Here is a 15479-nt window from a genome sequence, read left to right as displayed (position 1 = left end):
GTGTTTCCGTGTATATGGGGGACAGAAAAAAGGATCCCTAGTGGTGCTGTGAGCTAAGCATTGAGCTGATAAACACAAGGTTGATGGTTCAAAACCACCAGCAGCTCTGAGAGAGAAAGAAGAGGCTGACAGTTACAGTTAGGATCCAGTCTCAGAAACCAGCCTTAAGGCTGTGGAGAGTCATCGGAATTGACATGCTAGCAGTGGGTGGCTTAGGTTTTCTGCAAGAACCGGGGGCAGTGGTGCCCCATCTGGTAGAATGAACGCTTCCACTCTGTTTGAAAATCCAAAGGGCCGGATGACCCTGCTCTACCTTTGAAGACTCCCATCTCCCCTCTGGCTCACAAACCATACATCCCAGAAGTGGTGGGGAGTGGGGACGGTGAGCCATTCATACCTTAGATCATCTGGCATGTTCTTCTAGTGTTTCTTGATGCCAAGTTCCTGCATCCTTGTGGGGAAAGAATGCCAAAAGGATAAACAAGGGCATCTTGGAAGATGTATGGCCAGAGAACCCACCGCCCTTAGAAGCAAGGATGGCAAGACTTCATCTTACATACTTTGGGCATGTTGTCAGGAGCGATTAGCCCCTGGAGAAGGACATCATGTTTGGTAAAGTGGAGGGGCCGGGGAAAGAGGAAGGGCCTCGAGGAGATGGGTCGACACAGTGGCTGCAGCAGTGGACTCAAGCAGAGGACAATGGTGAGCATGGAGAGGGACCGGGCAGCAAGTCGTTCTGTTGTGCACAGGGCCGCTGTGGGTCAGAACTGACTCGATGGCACCTAACAACCGTGACAGCATCTCTCCTCTGCCCTGACTCCATGGGCTGAGGGAGCCGGCAAGACAGAGCCCCTCATACTCGATTGAGGCCCTGCTTCTCAGGAGGAGATCTCAGGGGATGATCGGCCAGCCACCGTGCTGCTGCCTCTGAGAAGGTCATGTAATTCCCGAGTCACTGCGAGCAGATGGGAGCCTGGCCTAGTTTCCCAAATAGACACTAGAAATGCCACCATCTGGTGAGCTAGCCGATGTATACAATGACCTGACATGGCCAGACAGGAAGCAGCAGACACCCATCACTGCGGGCCCAGCATCAGGGTAACACTGCCCAGAGCATGGCCACTCTGCTCTGTAAGCGTGGGCCCACACGAGTCTCAGACACAGCAGGCCTGGGATGGGGATCTAGAGTTTGCCCTTCGGAGAAGGCCCAAGGTTGGCCTACAGGTACAGCCAAAATAGAGATCCATGTGCCTGCATCTTCCCACTGCTCCGTATGACATCGCTGGAGGAGAGAGGACACACACGCTCACTCTGATTTGAAGATGAGAAATCTGACATCCAAGGACCTACATGGCTGGCCCAAGGTCGTACACTTAGCCAGATGTGAATGCTAAGACCAGTGTCCAGGTCGTTAGCCCCCTGATTCAGGGCCCCTTCAGACCACCATGAGCACCAGAGACAAATGGGCAAGGGGTCTACTAGGAAGCCTCCCCCGAGCTCAAAAAATAAATATACCTCCCCAAAGAGATGGGAGATTATCCTTCTGTATCGGGCTGGGTTGTCCAGAGAATCACAACCAACGGAAGAGAACACAGACAGACAGACAGAAAAGTAGATGCAGGACTAGAGATGCCAGGGGGCGGGGTGGTGGTGGTGGTGGTGGTGAGAGACTGATTAATTGTAAGGAACTGGCCCGCAAGGTTCTGGCGCTGGCAAGTCTGACTCCGTGAAGCAGGAGGCAGACTGGGGATCCAGGCAGGATTCAGATGTTATGGCCCTGAGGAAGCTGTTCTTCTCCCAGCTTGTGGTTTTGCTCTTAAGGCCTTGAACTGACTGGATGAGTTCCATCCACGGGGGCCAGGGCCCACCCTTGTACATAAGAGTCAACTGGTTGTAAATGTTAGCGACAGCTATACAGTATCTTCACAGCCAGATAGAGACTCGTGTTTGATCAGCGTCTGGACATCATGGCCCAGCCCCGCTGACACTTGACATTCACAATCACACTTTCCACATCGGTATCCTGCCCCCTCCGATAGGGCGTGCCCAAGTGCAGGTGACTTCAGGTGGTTTTCCAAGCTTTGTTGATGAGAACCATCACCTGACACACTTCTTGAGGCTGTGAACCCCCTGGGTGCTCCCCACCATGAATCCCCATCTCATGGAGAGGTGCTTAGGGGACTCTGGGTTGAGCAAGTACCCCCATGATTCTCATGGTCACCACATTGGGGATACTGCCCCAGGAGAGTAGTTGTCAACAGGGCAGCCCAGTGATTCAAGCACGACCATACTCCAACATGGCACTGTCTCCGTCAAAGTTGTCCCTGAGGCCACCAGGGCACCAATATGTTCCACCCAGAGGGGGCGGGGCTTCCTAACCTGAGCACCACACTCCCCCGCACTTGCCAACTACCTGGTTCGGCGACAGTTCCTAGCTGAACCAAGTTCTCAAAATATTCCCCATCCAGCCAGTTTGCTTGCTCACGACACTGGTCTGGCAGAAACACACATGGAGGCAGCAGGTGAAAACAAGGCTGGGTGAGATGATGAAGGCTGCGTATCTGCTTGGCTGGGCCGCGAGCCTCAGAGTCTCGTCGCGAGGCTGTGATCTAATTTGACCGGTAAGCGAGGATGCCATGCGGTCGTGGCGTGTTGAAGCTGTTCTGGTTGGGGCCCTGGAGTTGGCTCGACTCGTGCATGACACTCTGGGGGACCAGCCAGGCCAGCAGCACCCTCACAGGGGTCGTTATGCTGAGGCTACGGGTGCAGCCATCTCCTCGAGGGGCTCCGCTGTAAGTGGCAGTATTCCGCTGCAACTCATAATGTTTGCAGGGACGAATTCCTCAGGAGTGCACAGCCTTTCTTCTTCGTAGTCCGCTCCTCGACAGTGGGGAAGCTCTGCTGAAAGCTGTTCACCCTGGGGAGCCCCGCCGGCATTTGAAATACCAGTGCCATAGCTTCCAGCACCACAGCACCGCGTTGGGCGACAAACTGGCAGACAAGCACTGTCTGGATGGCGTCCTTCTCCAGGGGCTGATCTGAGGTGGTCAGCCTTCACGTCCACAGAATGCCCATCTTCCCACCACGGCCTGCTCCTTGGAGCCTCACGTGTTGGTGAGTGAGGAGTGGGTGTATAGTTCTCTGCTGCAGGTCCAGCATCTCCAGCTCCATTCACTCAATGCCCCATAGCCTACAACCAAGTTGTGTCCACCACCAACATCTCCAGGTATAGCCCAAGGCCCTGAGTGGTGGGTACAGGGTGAGGGCAAGGGCCACTATTCTGGCGGAAAGGGTGGGGGTCAGGGTGAGGAGGGCCCTTCTGCACTGCTCTCGGGCCAGCTCCCCCAGGCCACTGAGGGCCAAGGACATCCTGCCTTCATCCTGTGGGAGATAGGGATGATGTCTTTCCCGCAGCAATGTTGGGCGGGTAGATTTTGACCCAGAGTAAAAGGGCTCTGATAGAGGGAACTAGCCACCTCTATCAGGAGACATCGTGGTATGGTGAATTATGCTTGGGGCTACTGCTAACCTCAAGGTCCAAAGTTCAAAACCACTGTGTGCTCTGCAGGAGAGAGAGAGGAGACTTTCTACTCCCATAAAGAGTGACAGTCTCAGAAACCCACAGGCCCAGTTCTACCCTGTCCTTTAGGGTGACGAGGAGTCGAATCACTCGATGGCAGTGGGTTTGGTTTGGGTGTTATACGTACTTACTGCAATCGAATCGATTCTGTCTCCTAGCACCTCTTAGAGCAGTGGTTCTCAACCTTCCTCATGGCACGTGCGATGCCCTTTAGTACAGTTCCTCATGTGGTGGTAAGCCCCCAACCACAGCATTATTTTTGTTGCTACATCATCACTGTAATTTTGTTTCTGTTATGAATCGGGCGACCCCTCTGAAAGGGTCATTTGACCTCCAAAGGGGTCACGCACGACTCACAGGTTGAGAACCTCTGCCATAGAGTGTTTGCTTCCAAGGCTGTAGATACTTACTTATGGGAGCCAACAGCCTCATCTTTCTCCGTCAGAGCCACTGGTGGTTTTGAACTGGCAACCATAGGGTTAGCAGTCCTAGGCTTACCTGACAGCGGCACTAGGTTAGATTAACCCCGCAGTGAACCCCAGCAGAGCCTGCCTTCTGATTCCCTGAGAAAGGATCCCTGAGTCTACTCATGACATTTCTGTCTCTGCCAAGTGCCGGCCATCTCCCTGAGACCCCTATTTCTTCCACTGCCCCCTGGGGGCCCCACAAGCCGTGTTGGGGGTTTTAGGACAACCACTGCGACCAGCACATTCACAGGCTTTCCAAAGTCCTTTCAGGGGGGCTTAATGACAGCACACAGGGCTGAACCTCTGGCAGAAAGTCTCTGCTAAACACAGGTTTCCGCTCCGGGTAATAACACCCTACATGCCTGTACTAGAGCGATAAAGAGACATCGAGATGAAGGTATGCTTTCCCGGTGCTTAATAATCAGCATTTCAGCAAAACCAGGTTAGAAATTTTATTTTCTGGAGAAGGCTCCTGGGGGGCAGGCTTTGCTTAATAGGTTAAGAGCCAAGTACAATCCAAGTGATCCTCAATTTACACAAGACATGCAAAGATACGGGGCTTTTCCACGGGAGAAGGATGCCATGCATGGAAAAGTGGAGGGCAGCGAACGAGAGGAAGGCCCTCAAGGAGATGGACTGCACTGGACCCACGAGGAGGCCGGCGCAGGACCGGGTACTGTTTTGTTCTGTTGTGCACGGGATCACTGTGCATTGGAAATGACTCGTTGTCCCCCAACAACAACAACAACAGCTTTCAGTTGTGTGGTTCATGCTATGGGCAAGCGCTACATTGAAAATACCTTCCCCTCACAACTGCCCTGTGAAATCAGGGCTGTCATTGCCCGCCTTGGATATGAGCAACCTGAGGAAGTGAGGAAACTTGTCCGGGATACCCGAACCAGCATTAAAAGCCTAGCAATCTGGCTCTCTCAAGAGATGGGGTCTGAGGGGCTTTCATCCCAGTTTCTGTCCCATCCAATCCCCACAGAGCTGAGTGCATGAGATATCCCAGGAATGGTAGCCAACTGTTGAGGATTCTGGATCCTTTGCCTACTTGCTGTGTGTGTTCTTGGGCCAATTTACAGTCCTTGAAAGTAAAACATTGAACACGCCTCGCATGATGATTTGAAGGCACCATCAGCTCTCATCTATAATCGAATACATAGTGCTGTTAGGGGAAGTTGGTTGTTGTCATTGGATGCCATTGAGTTGGTTCCAACTCATAGTGACCCCATGGTTCACGTGGCCTGGCCCTGTGCGTCCCTCACACTAGTAGGTAGGGCTGCACCCATTGTTGCAACCCCTGTGTCAACTTATATCAAGGAGAGTTTGCCTTTTGTTTGCTGACCAAGTGTGTTAGTCCAGGTAGACTAGAGAAACAAGTCCAGAGAGACTCATATGTGTATAAGAGAGAGTTTTATATAAAGGGTAGTGGTGCATTAAGAAAGCATCTCAACCCAGCCCAGTCCAAGCCCACAAGTCTGATATTAGCCCATATGCCCAATACCAATCTATAAAGTCCTCTTCAGACACATGAAACACATGCAATGACACCGAACACAGGATGATCACAGGCCAGTGGGTAGAAAGTCTTTGGATGCAATGACGTTGTAAGCATCTCAGTGTTGGCAGGGGTCTCTATGTGGCTTCTCTGGCTTCAGAGGTCTGCTTGTATCAGGGCACTGGCATAGTTTCATGTGTCTGTCTATCAGCTGCAATGTCTCCCAGGGAGTGAGCCGAGAGAGAGAAGTGTCTCCTGCCTCCAAGGTGGAAATACCAGAATCCTTAGGGAAAGGCCATGCCTCATTGGCTATGACCCGATTGACAGAGTAGACTCCACCCCTTTATTCTTAATCCTCTCAAGTCCCAAATTGACATCTGTAACTACCACAGTCTGGGTTAACTAGAGAAACAAATGATATGTGTTTAAGAAAGAGTTTTATATCAAAGGATAATTGTATATTAATAAAACATCCCAGCCCAGTCCAGATCAAGTCCATAAGTCCGCTATTTGCTCATATGTCTGATAATAGTCTATAAATTCCTCTTCAGACTCACGCAGCACATTCAATGATGCCGGATGCAAGAAGACCACAAGCCGGTGGGTGAAAAGCCTTGTGGATCCAGTGGCAGTGGAAGCATCTCCAGGCCTCTGGCTTCCATCAGCGAGGCTCCATGTGGTTTGTCAGCAGGAAGACCAGGGCACAGAGAGAGTGTAGTCTTCCTCCCAGGAGAACAAGAGAAAGTTCCCAGAATCCTTCTGGTGGTGTTACCTTGTGACCTATTGACAGGCTAGACGCCACCCCTTCGTTCTATTTATGAAGTTGACATGAAATTATGTAACTACCACACCAAGTATGATGTCATTCTAGCAATCGATCCCTTCTGGTTATGTACCTAAAGTAAGGGCAATGAAGTCTGATCATTGTCGTGTCCAAGAAGCGCTTTGGATGTACTCCAAGGAAAAACCATTTGATCTTCCGGCAGAAAATAGCGCATGGTGTGTTCCATTTTGTGCCAAGAATGTGCCAATTCTTCTTCAGTCTGCTTTTCGGCCCGACCCAGCTTTCACCTGCATGTAAGGTGGTTGAAAATATCAAGGCTCGTGCCAGGTATGGCTTAGTCATCAAAGTCGGTAGTCTTTCAATGAAAGTTCATTCTCTTGCTGCTTCTGCCTCCCTTCCCGTTGAATGAAAAACCTTTCTCTCGTGCCAGAAGCATCGCTGCTCCAGCTGCTCCATCTGAGGCACACTGGTCTCTCCAGTCACTTGCATTTAGGCTGACTGGCACGCTACAAAGGACTTGTCATTCTCTGGGTTAAATTTAGCCCCCCCAACCTCCCTTCAGCCGATAGGTGAGTGTGCCTTAAGGCTGCATGTGAACCTTGGACACCGAGTAAGTAAGACCGAAGAAGAATCCACGTGTTTGAATCGCAGCACTGGGAAAGACCACTGAAAGTGCCACGGAATGCCAAAGGAACAAACAAATCTGTCTTGGAGGAAGTACAGCCAGGAGGCTCCTTACTGGCTAAGATGGTGAGACTTGGTCTCACGCACATTGGACATGTTGTCTGGAGAGACCGGTCCCCGAGGAAGGACATTATGCTTGATGAAGTAGCAGGGCAATAAAAAAGAGGCAGAGCTTCGACCAGATGGATCGACACTGTGGCTACATCAATGGACTCAAACACAAGAACCATTATGAGGATGGCACAGGACCGGGCAGTGTTTTGTTCTGCCACGCCATGAGCTGGAATCAATTCAATGGCACCTAGCACCACCACCACCTTAAGGGTGGCATCTTGAACCCAGCCGCTCCATGGATGGAAGACCTAGCAAACTGCTTCTTGCAAATTGGAGCCAAGAAAGCCCAGGGGCTGCTCTGTCACATACAGGCTCACCATGAGTCAGGGGCCAACTCAAGGGTAGCTGATGATGACAGCTGCATGCCACCACCGCCCATCTGTCAGTTTGTTACCCTGGTGTCTGGTGTGTGGCTATGAAGCCGCTATGATATCAGCAGGGTGGCTCGTGGTGGACAGGTTTCTGTGGAGCTTCTAAACCAAGACAGACCAGGAAGAGAGTCCTGGAGAAGTTGACCCATAAACCCAGAGTCCTGCCTGAGCTTGTGCTAGAAGATGAGCCCTCTAAGTTGAAGGTGCCCCAAATGTAGCTTGGTGGTGAAGATGGCACAGGACCAGGAGATGCTTCCTTCTGTCGGTGTGACTCGACAGCAATGAACAGCCACCGCCACATGCCAGACTCGACGCTCAGCCTTGGGACAAAACAAAGGCCACTCTCCGCCCTCATGGGACTTGCTTCCTATGCAGGGGACATAATGAGTTTGACAATGGCTCGGTGGCCACCACCAGCTACCATGTACAGCAGCGGTTCTCAACCTGTGGGTCATGACCCCTTTGGGGGTTGAATGACCTTTTCACAGGGGTCCCCCAATGCATCCTGCATAACCGATATTTACATGATGATTCATAACAGTAGCAAAATGACCGTAATGAAGTAGCAACGAAAATAATTTTATGGTTGGGGTCCCCACAACATGAGGAACTGTATGAAAGGGTTGCGGCATGAGGAAGGTTGAGAACCACTGATCTACAGGGTCAGATGTGCATGCATCCTCTCCCAAGGAGCGTCCTAGTCCTATGGTATTCTTTGAGGGGACTTGATAACTGTCCTCCAAGGCCTATCACCCCACCCTGAGTCAATCACCTGGCCTTGGGAATGGCATTCCATTCAAGCCTGTTATTACCATTTGGGAGCAAATTAATTGATCTAAAGGAATAAAGCACCAGCACCCTGTCTCCTCCTCTAAAGTGTGCTCCCTGATATGTGCGGAATCTTTTGGGGGAAATAAAGGGGTGCTTATGCTGTGTTAAGGGGGCCAGAGCAGAGTGGAGCCTGAACCTAAAATGAGAGCAGAGCCGACACAGAGACATGAACAGGGAAGACGGGCCTCAAGGATCAACAATGGCACCTGCCCTTCTCGGCAGGGGCCAGAAACGAAGCAAGGCTCAGAGAAGATAGGATCACCCCGAGACCCGGGTGTGGGCTTTTAGCCTCCCTGGGTGGTGAGGAAGAAAGTTCCTGTTCTTTAAAACTACCTCCGGTGGTATATGTGCCCCAGCACGAAGCAATGATGGTACCATCCTATCACCCTAGAGCGGCGGTTCTCAACCTGGGAGTTGAACAACCCTTTCACAGGATCGCCCAATTCATAAGAGTAGCGAAATGACAGTGATGAAGTAGCAACAAAAATAACTTTATAGTTGGGGGTCACCACCCCATGAGGAGCTGTATGAAAGGGTTGAGCATTAGGGAGATGAGGACCACGGCCCTAGATCATGCATCTCTGAAGAGCCCTTCTCAGTTTCTGTCACGTTTGGGAAAGCAGGAGTTGGAGGGTGGGGTGGGGGGGTGGAGGACAGAAACCAGTGCCCTCGGGGTCTCTAGTCTGAAATAAGGCCCTGGCTTAGCCCTGGCTTAGTTTCTCTGCTATTCATTATCCCACAGGACTTTTTGAGGGGTGACGGGGCCACCGGCTGAGGAGGGCAACCGCCTCCTTCCTATGGAGCTAATAGCAAGTTCTAGAAACTAGTCCTCCTTGGGGCACACGAGCCTCACCCAGTTGTTTCCAGAAGCCAGGCATGCAGAGAGGAGTCCTCCCTTGCCTTGGGGAGAGGGAGACGTTGAATGGAGAGACATTGCGAGGCCCATCAGAGCCGCAGCTCCCATCTGAGGAAAAGAAAGCCAGAGCGCCCCGCCAAAGAGGCAGCAGCCAAATTAATTGTTTTCCTGATTAACAAAACACAATTAAGGACTGGATGCTGCCGCTCGGGGGAAGGTTATTCCTGTATTGGGGGGGGGCGGTGAGGAGTGAGGGCAGGTACCATGTTGGCTACAGAGCAGTGACAGCTTCATTCTGATCCCATAAGAGGGGCCCGGAGAGAAATAACACCACAAACTCATTACAGCCACGCTGGATAACTAACTCCCCTCCGGGGAAGCCGAGCCCCAGCTGGGGGAGGGATGCAAAGGGAGCGGAGGGTTGCGGAAGCAGCATCACTGGCGGCTTCCAGAGGCCGTGAGGGCGGGGTGAGGGGCTGTCAGCTGGGGGGGGGGGCGCGTGGGGGGACAGGGACCATAATGGTGAAATGGCCTGGAACCACCCCCTCTTGTGGAAACTAGCTTGACTGTGAAATGGCACTAGCGAAGGAAGGAAGAAATGGGGAGAGAGAGAATAGGAAGAGATGCCGAGGGGGGTGCACAGCAAAGGGACGAGAGGACCTTAGGAAATCCAGCTCTTCGGGTCCAGGGAGCTGCGCACCATTCCCAGAGCACCTCACCTCATAGCCTCACTCCACTGGGCACCCCGTCACTGGGCAGCTGTCACTGAGCTCGGTCCTCAACATGAAGGGACGGAGAAGTCTGCAGCCAAGCCTCCTCTCTGCTAGCGCCCAGAGGATGGGGCAGGTAGAACACAAGCAAGACCCCTGCAGATAATAAGGGAACCCCCGAGATATGGATTGGGGTAAGGGGGAAATGTGTGCTTGCGTGCACACATGAGTATGTGTGTGTGCACTGTATCGGGTGTGTGTATTCATGGGGGTGTGTGCAGGTGGGGTGAGTGTGCACACTGTGATTTTGTATGTGTGTGTATGCACACATGCGACTGTACTGAGTGGTGTGTGCGCATGTAAGTGTGTATACATGTGTGATTGTATTGGATGTTGCATACAAGTGTAAGTGTATGCACATGGGTGGCGGTATTGAGTGTTGTGTGTGCATGTGTATACATGTGTGTTGTATTGAGCATTGCATGTGATGTGCATGCATGTGAGTGTGTGCATATCCATGTGTGTCTTTCACACCTGTGATTGTGTGTGCGTATGCAGGTGAGTGCGTGTATGCTAACAGAGATGGGTGGTCCAGGAAGACCACTGTATGAAGGTGACACTCATGAACAGAGATCTGAATGATGGGTCAGAGTCAGCCCTGGTGCTCTAGGACACCTTCCAGACAGACATCAGCCAGTGTCAAGATTCTGGGCAGAAATGAACGTGACTGTGAGGGGGACAATAACACGTAGGGGAGTGAGGGCCAGAGCTCAGTGAGCTGGAGCCTGCAGGTCTAGGAGGCAGACAGAGCAGGTGGAAGGAACCATCTGATTAACAGGTAAGAAGCCTGATGCCCAAGGAGGATGAGTCTCTTGTCCAAGGCCACGTGCACCCTGCTCAGTCCACTCTGCAGAGGGGCCGTCCCCCAATGGAGTGTGGCAGCCAGGCAACAGTGCACAGGCGTCCATCCTCCTAAGAAGGAGACTGCTCCCTTCCAATCACCCCCATGGGCAGGCTCTGTCTGTCCTTGCTGCCTCCGAGTTGTCTTTAGTCTGTCGGATAATCACTCTACAAATATTGGCTGAAGACCTACTATGTGCCAGACACCTTTCTAAGGAGCGGAGGGTACTCTGAAATAAAATGTAACAAGGGAATTGTGTGTACGATCTCCCTTAAGCGCTCCCTTAATTGCTTCGATCTCCCTTAAGTGTTATTTTCTTCATAACAATTTTTTCTATTTTCATTTTATTTCAGAGCATCGTGGGCCACAAAAAATTACTTCAGGGGCCCCATGCGGCCTGCGGGCTGCAAGTTAGACACCCCTGCTCTAGAGGGAGAGTGTTCAATCCAGACATACAAAATAGGGACTGTCCTGAGGGGGTGCCCTGCCTGCCCGAGGAGCAGCTCAGCTGGGGGGTAACAGCCAGGGGCAGTGTGCTGGGTGTTATGTGTGAGAACTGCTGTAGGAGATGAAATGCATCCGCAGTGGGGGCCCCATGGACACCAGTGTCCCACCTGCACTTTGCAATCCAGAGCTCACCCATCCTCAGGTTGGCCGCAAAGAGACTGCTTTCTGCAGGTTCCCAGCTGGCCAGGCCTCCCTGGGGAGGACGGGGTGGAGGCGGGGACATGAGGTTCAGAAGCCAGACTGTATCGCCAGAGCAAACGTCTCTCAAGTCACTCGCTGACCTCAGAGCGCAGCAGTTATGGGACGTACGGACTAACAGCTGGGGCGGAATGGGAGCTGGTTGCACACGTTGAAGGAAAAGGGGCACAAAGCCCTTCTGACAACACAGGACTCTGGCTGCTCCATGCCTCCTGGCCATTGTCGTGCAAGAGTTGACACAAAGGCAGGCCATTCACAAAGAGGCATCACTGCGACTTTGTTCAACTTACCATCAAGGGCATCTACTCAAAAGTTCATGAACAGGGAGCCATGTCTCCTTGCCTCCCTGTCCCCAATCTCCTTGTCTCCCTCCCAATCTCTCCCTTTTCACTGGCTCAGCACCCAGCAACTGCCAGGGGGTCACCACTCTCCACGACATTCCCCCATCACCAATAAAAGCCGTTCAAAATTCCCATCACAAAGACCCCTAGTCCTGGTGTCCCAACTTCTTTAGAGGATAATGGAGCCCCACAGGGTGTCTGTCTCTTGGCTGTTGTCTTGACAACATACAACCCCACAGCACCACGGATGATGTCAGACTACCAGCCTTGGGCTAGCAGCCAAGCGCAGTGCATTTGTGCTCCCCAGAGCGCACAGTGAGTCACCACTCGGCAGAACCTCAGGGCCGCCAAGATTCCTTGGGCTACTGGACTCATCAAAGCACCACCTAGCACGCTCTACACGGCTTTGGGCAGGATGGAGAAAGGTCAATCCCATGTGTGAGGTTCAAGGAGCCCCACTCAAAGTGGGGGTGGGAGTAGGTGGAAAGGGCTACAGAGTCTGATGACCGAGTCTTGGGGCCTCCTTGGGCTCAACCTCCAGGTCTACCCCTTGCTAGCCTTTTTGGTACACAGCTTTTGTATATAGCTTTTCTGTACATGCAGGAATTCTCTAAGGATTCATAAGAATTCCTCAGGGTCCACCTTACGTTTGGAGACAATTTATCTGGGGGTTGGTGGGAGGGCAAATTCTCAACTGGGGGTCAAACTGGAGTGATGGGGTCTGAAGTCCTCGGTCTAATTCTGGAGCTATTTTGCATATCAACTAACTGCTAGAAGGCCACGGCAATGGTGGACCCTGAGCTGGCGTCTCAGGCTAAGCCTCGGTCCTCTCATCCACAAAATGGGGAGCCAGAGTGACAGCGCCCTGCGTCCACATGCACTGGACCCCGACCACCTGAGCACAGCCGTCCGTCTCTACAGGTAATGGAGCGCATGGGAGCTTTGTAACAATAAAAAACAATGGTCGTGTTGCTTGTGAAGATGCAGTGCAGTAGATGGGGCATTGTCAGACGTGAGCAGATGCCCTCTGGCCCTCAGCCTGCCCCCACCCCCACCCCACAAAGGTACCCTTGCCCAGGAAATGGCTTCTGTGGGTACTCCAGGGAAATGGGGTTGATCGCCTGCCCTCTGTGGGATCCCAGATGGTATCCAGGGTGGCGGAGGGCTCCCTTCACCAGGGATAATGGGTGACAGGAGTGATGGGGGACAGGAGGTGGGGGGGGTGCTGCACCTTTCAAGGACAGGACGCTGGTGTCTCCAACCCTCTTGGCTGGCTGATTCTCCATGGATGTACTCTCTTCCTTCCCCCAGAGGCAGACCTTGTTTTTCCTGGACGGGCAGTCAGGAGCTGGGAGGGTGGCCTACCCTCACCCTGCCACGCCACGCCCGACCCTCTGGTAGCAGCGCAGGCTCTGTGGCACACTGGGCACAGTGATTGAAGTCTCCACAGGAGGCAGCCTCCTCGCCAGCTGCTGCAGCCGGCGAAAGGTGCCACTGAACCGCCCACAAATTGTCTAGAAATGGAGAACAGCTGGATTCCTGGCAAGGCGAAGGAGCTGAGGGGAGAAGCCGCCTCTTCTAGCCTGTCTCTAGCTTAAGGCAGGGCTGGGGGCTGGGAGTGGAGGACCCTAGGCCCCTGGCCTGGGACCAAGCAGGAACTGACCCCTCCCTCCCTGCCCACAGACGCAGCAGCTAATCCCAGAGGAGCTGCTCACCACGCACGGCCGGTGGATGGAGGCCAGGAGTCGGCTCGGTGGCCGGTCCCCAGTTCCATCCAGCTCCACCATCCTCTGGGCCGGCCTCTGGGCGTCTCCAGTTCACTAGCTGGGCTTGACGCACTCCGATCAGGATGGAGGCAGTATGGAATGTGTAAGGAGGCAGCGTGGGTGTTTAGAGGACTGATTCCAAGCCCCGGGGTGAATGAGAAGCAGCAGGAGACCCCTGGTCACCTCCTCCTTCTCTGCAGAGCAGCCCCCTGGCTCACCATGCCAGCGCCCACAGTCTGTTGGGCTCTCTCCTCAGAGGACAAGGATCGACCTCCATGCAAGGTAGCAGGTCCCCTGGCTCTGTCCCCTGGCTTGATAAACAAACACCCTGGGTCACCACAGTCCCCCAGGAATTGTCCATGGAGCTGGTGGTGAGTCAGAACCACGTGCCCAGGAGTGAGTTCCCTGGTGACTGGGGGCCACTCACTCCATCGCTCCCTGCTTTGGTGACCACCCCTGCATAATCTCTGTCCTACCTAATCTCACAGGACCGTCCTCAGACCCAACGCTGGCACTCTGAGGGCAAAGTATTTCTATATCCCTCCGTGATTTGGAAAGACCGCCCTAGAGGACGCTTGTCCTCACATGGCTGTGGGACTCCTTCTTGGGGGTTGCTTTGTGCGAGATTACTGTGGAGTGAGAAGGCCTCTTTTCCCACTCCCCACTGCCATCAAATCCATTCTGATTCCCAGCGCCCCAGAGCACAGGGGAGAACTGCTCCATCAGGTTTTGTTTGTTTTTTTAATCATTTTATTGGGGGCACATACAACGCTTAACAATCCATACATACATTCATTGGGTCAAGCACATTTGCACATTTGTTGCCATCAAAACATCTGCTTTCCACTCGAGCCCCTGGCATCAGCTCCTCAATTTTTCCCTCCCCCTCATTCACAATGGTGTGATTTTTGTTCCTTGATGCTTGATACCTCATCCCTTCTGTGCTTTTTCCGTGTGGGCTTTAATATTTCTATGCTAGATGGCCGCTTGTTTACCCTCAAGCCTTTAAGACCCCAGGCACTATATCTTTTGATAACTGGGCACCATCAGCTTTCTTCACCATACTTGCTTATGCCACCATTTGTCCTCAGTGAACATATTGGGAAGGCGAGCACACAATGATATGATTTTTCCTTCTTTGATGCCTGAAACCTGATCCCTTCAACACCTTGTGAACACACAGGCTGGTGTGCTTCTGTGTGGGCTTGGTTGCTTCTCAGCTAGATGGCTGCTTGTTTATCTTCAAACCTTTAAGATCCCAGATGCTATATCTTTTAATAGCTGGGCACTATCTGCTTTCTTCACCACATTTGCTTATGTACCCATTTGTCTTCAGCGATCATGTCAGGGAAGTGAGCATCATGGAATGCCAGATTAATAGAACAAAGTGTTCTTGCATGGAGGGAGTACTTGAGTGGAGGCCTAATGTCCATCTGGTACCTTAGTACTAAATATATGCACATAGATTTGTTTCCTCGTCATAATAAATAAATATATTTACATATGTACATGTCTGTTGGGTTTTTTAGGCACTAAAACTTGACCGAGCCAGACTGCTTTGTCTTTCTCCCGTGGATTGGGGGTTGGTGGGTTTGAACCATCAGCCTTGTGATCAGCAGCCGAGTACGTAACCACCAGTTCACCAGGCCTCCTAGTGGTCTACCCAAAGCCAAACCAAAACTCACTGCCATCGAATGGATTCCAGCTGCTCAAGCCCAGAGGATGAGGTCGCACCACTTCAAAGGGTTTCTGAGGTTGTAACTCATTCCGGGAACAGACAGCTCCATCCCTCTCCCATGGAGTGACTGGTGGGTCTGAACCAGCAACCCTACTGTTAGCAGCCCAATGCCTTCCCCACAGTGCCATCA

The 15479-nt window shown here is 52.5% G+C and overlaps 1 pseudogene; it reads right to left on the bottom strand.

Annotated features, from left to right (window-relative positions):
* Positions 1–13632, bottom strand: part of LOC142456200 (DNA polymerase epsilon subunit 4 pseudogene) — a 33081-nt pseudogene extending 19449 nt beyond the window's left edge.
* Between the last annotated feature and the right edge of the window lie 1847 nt (positions 13633–15479).

This window comes from Tenrec ecaudatus, chromosome 9, assembly GCF_050624435.1.
Source record: "Tenrec ecaudatus isolate mTenEca1 chromosome 9, mTenEca1.hap1, whole genome shotgun sequence".
Classification (NCBI taxonomy): domain Eukaryota; kingdom Metazoa; phylum Chordata; class Mammalia; order Afrosoricida; family Tenrecidae; genus Tenrec; species Tenrec ecaudatus.
Note: the sequence above shows the minus strand (reverse complement) of the source record. Positions and strands in the feature narration are given on the sequence as shown.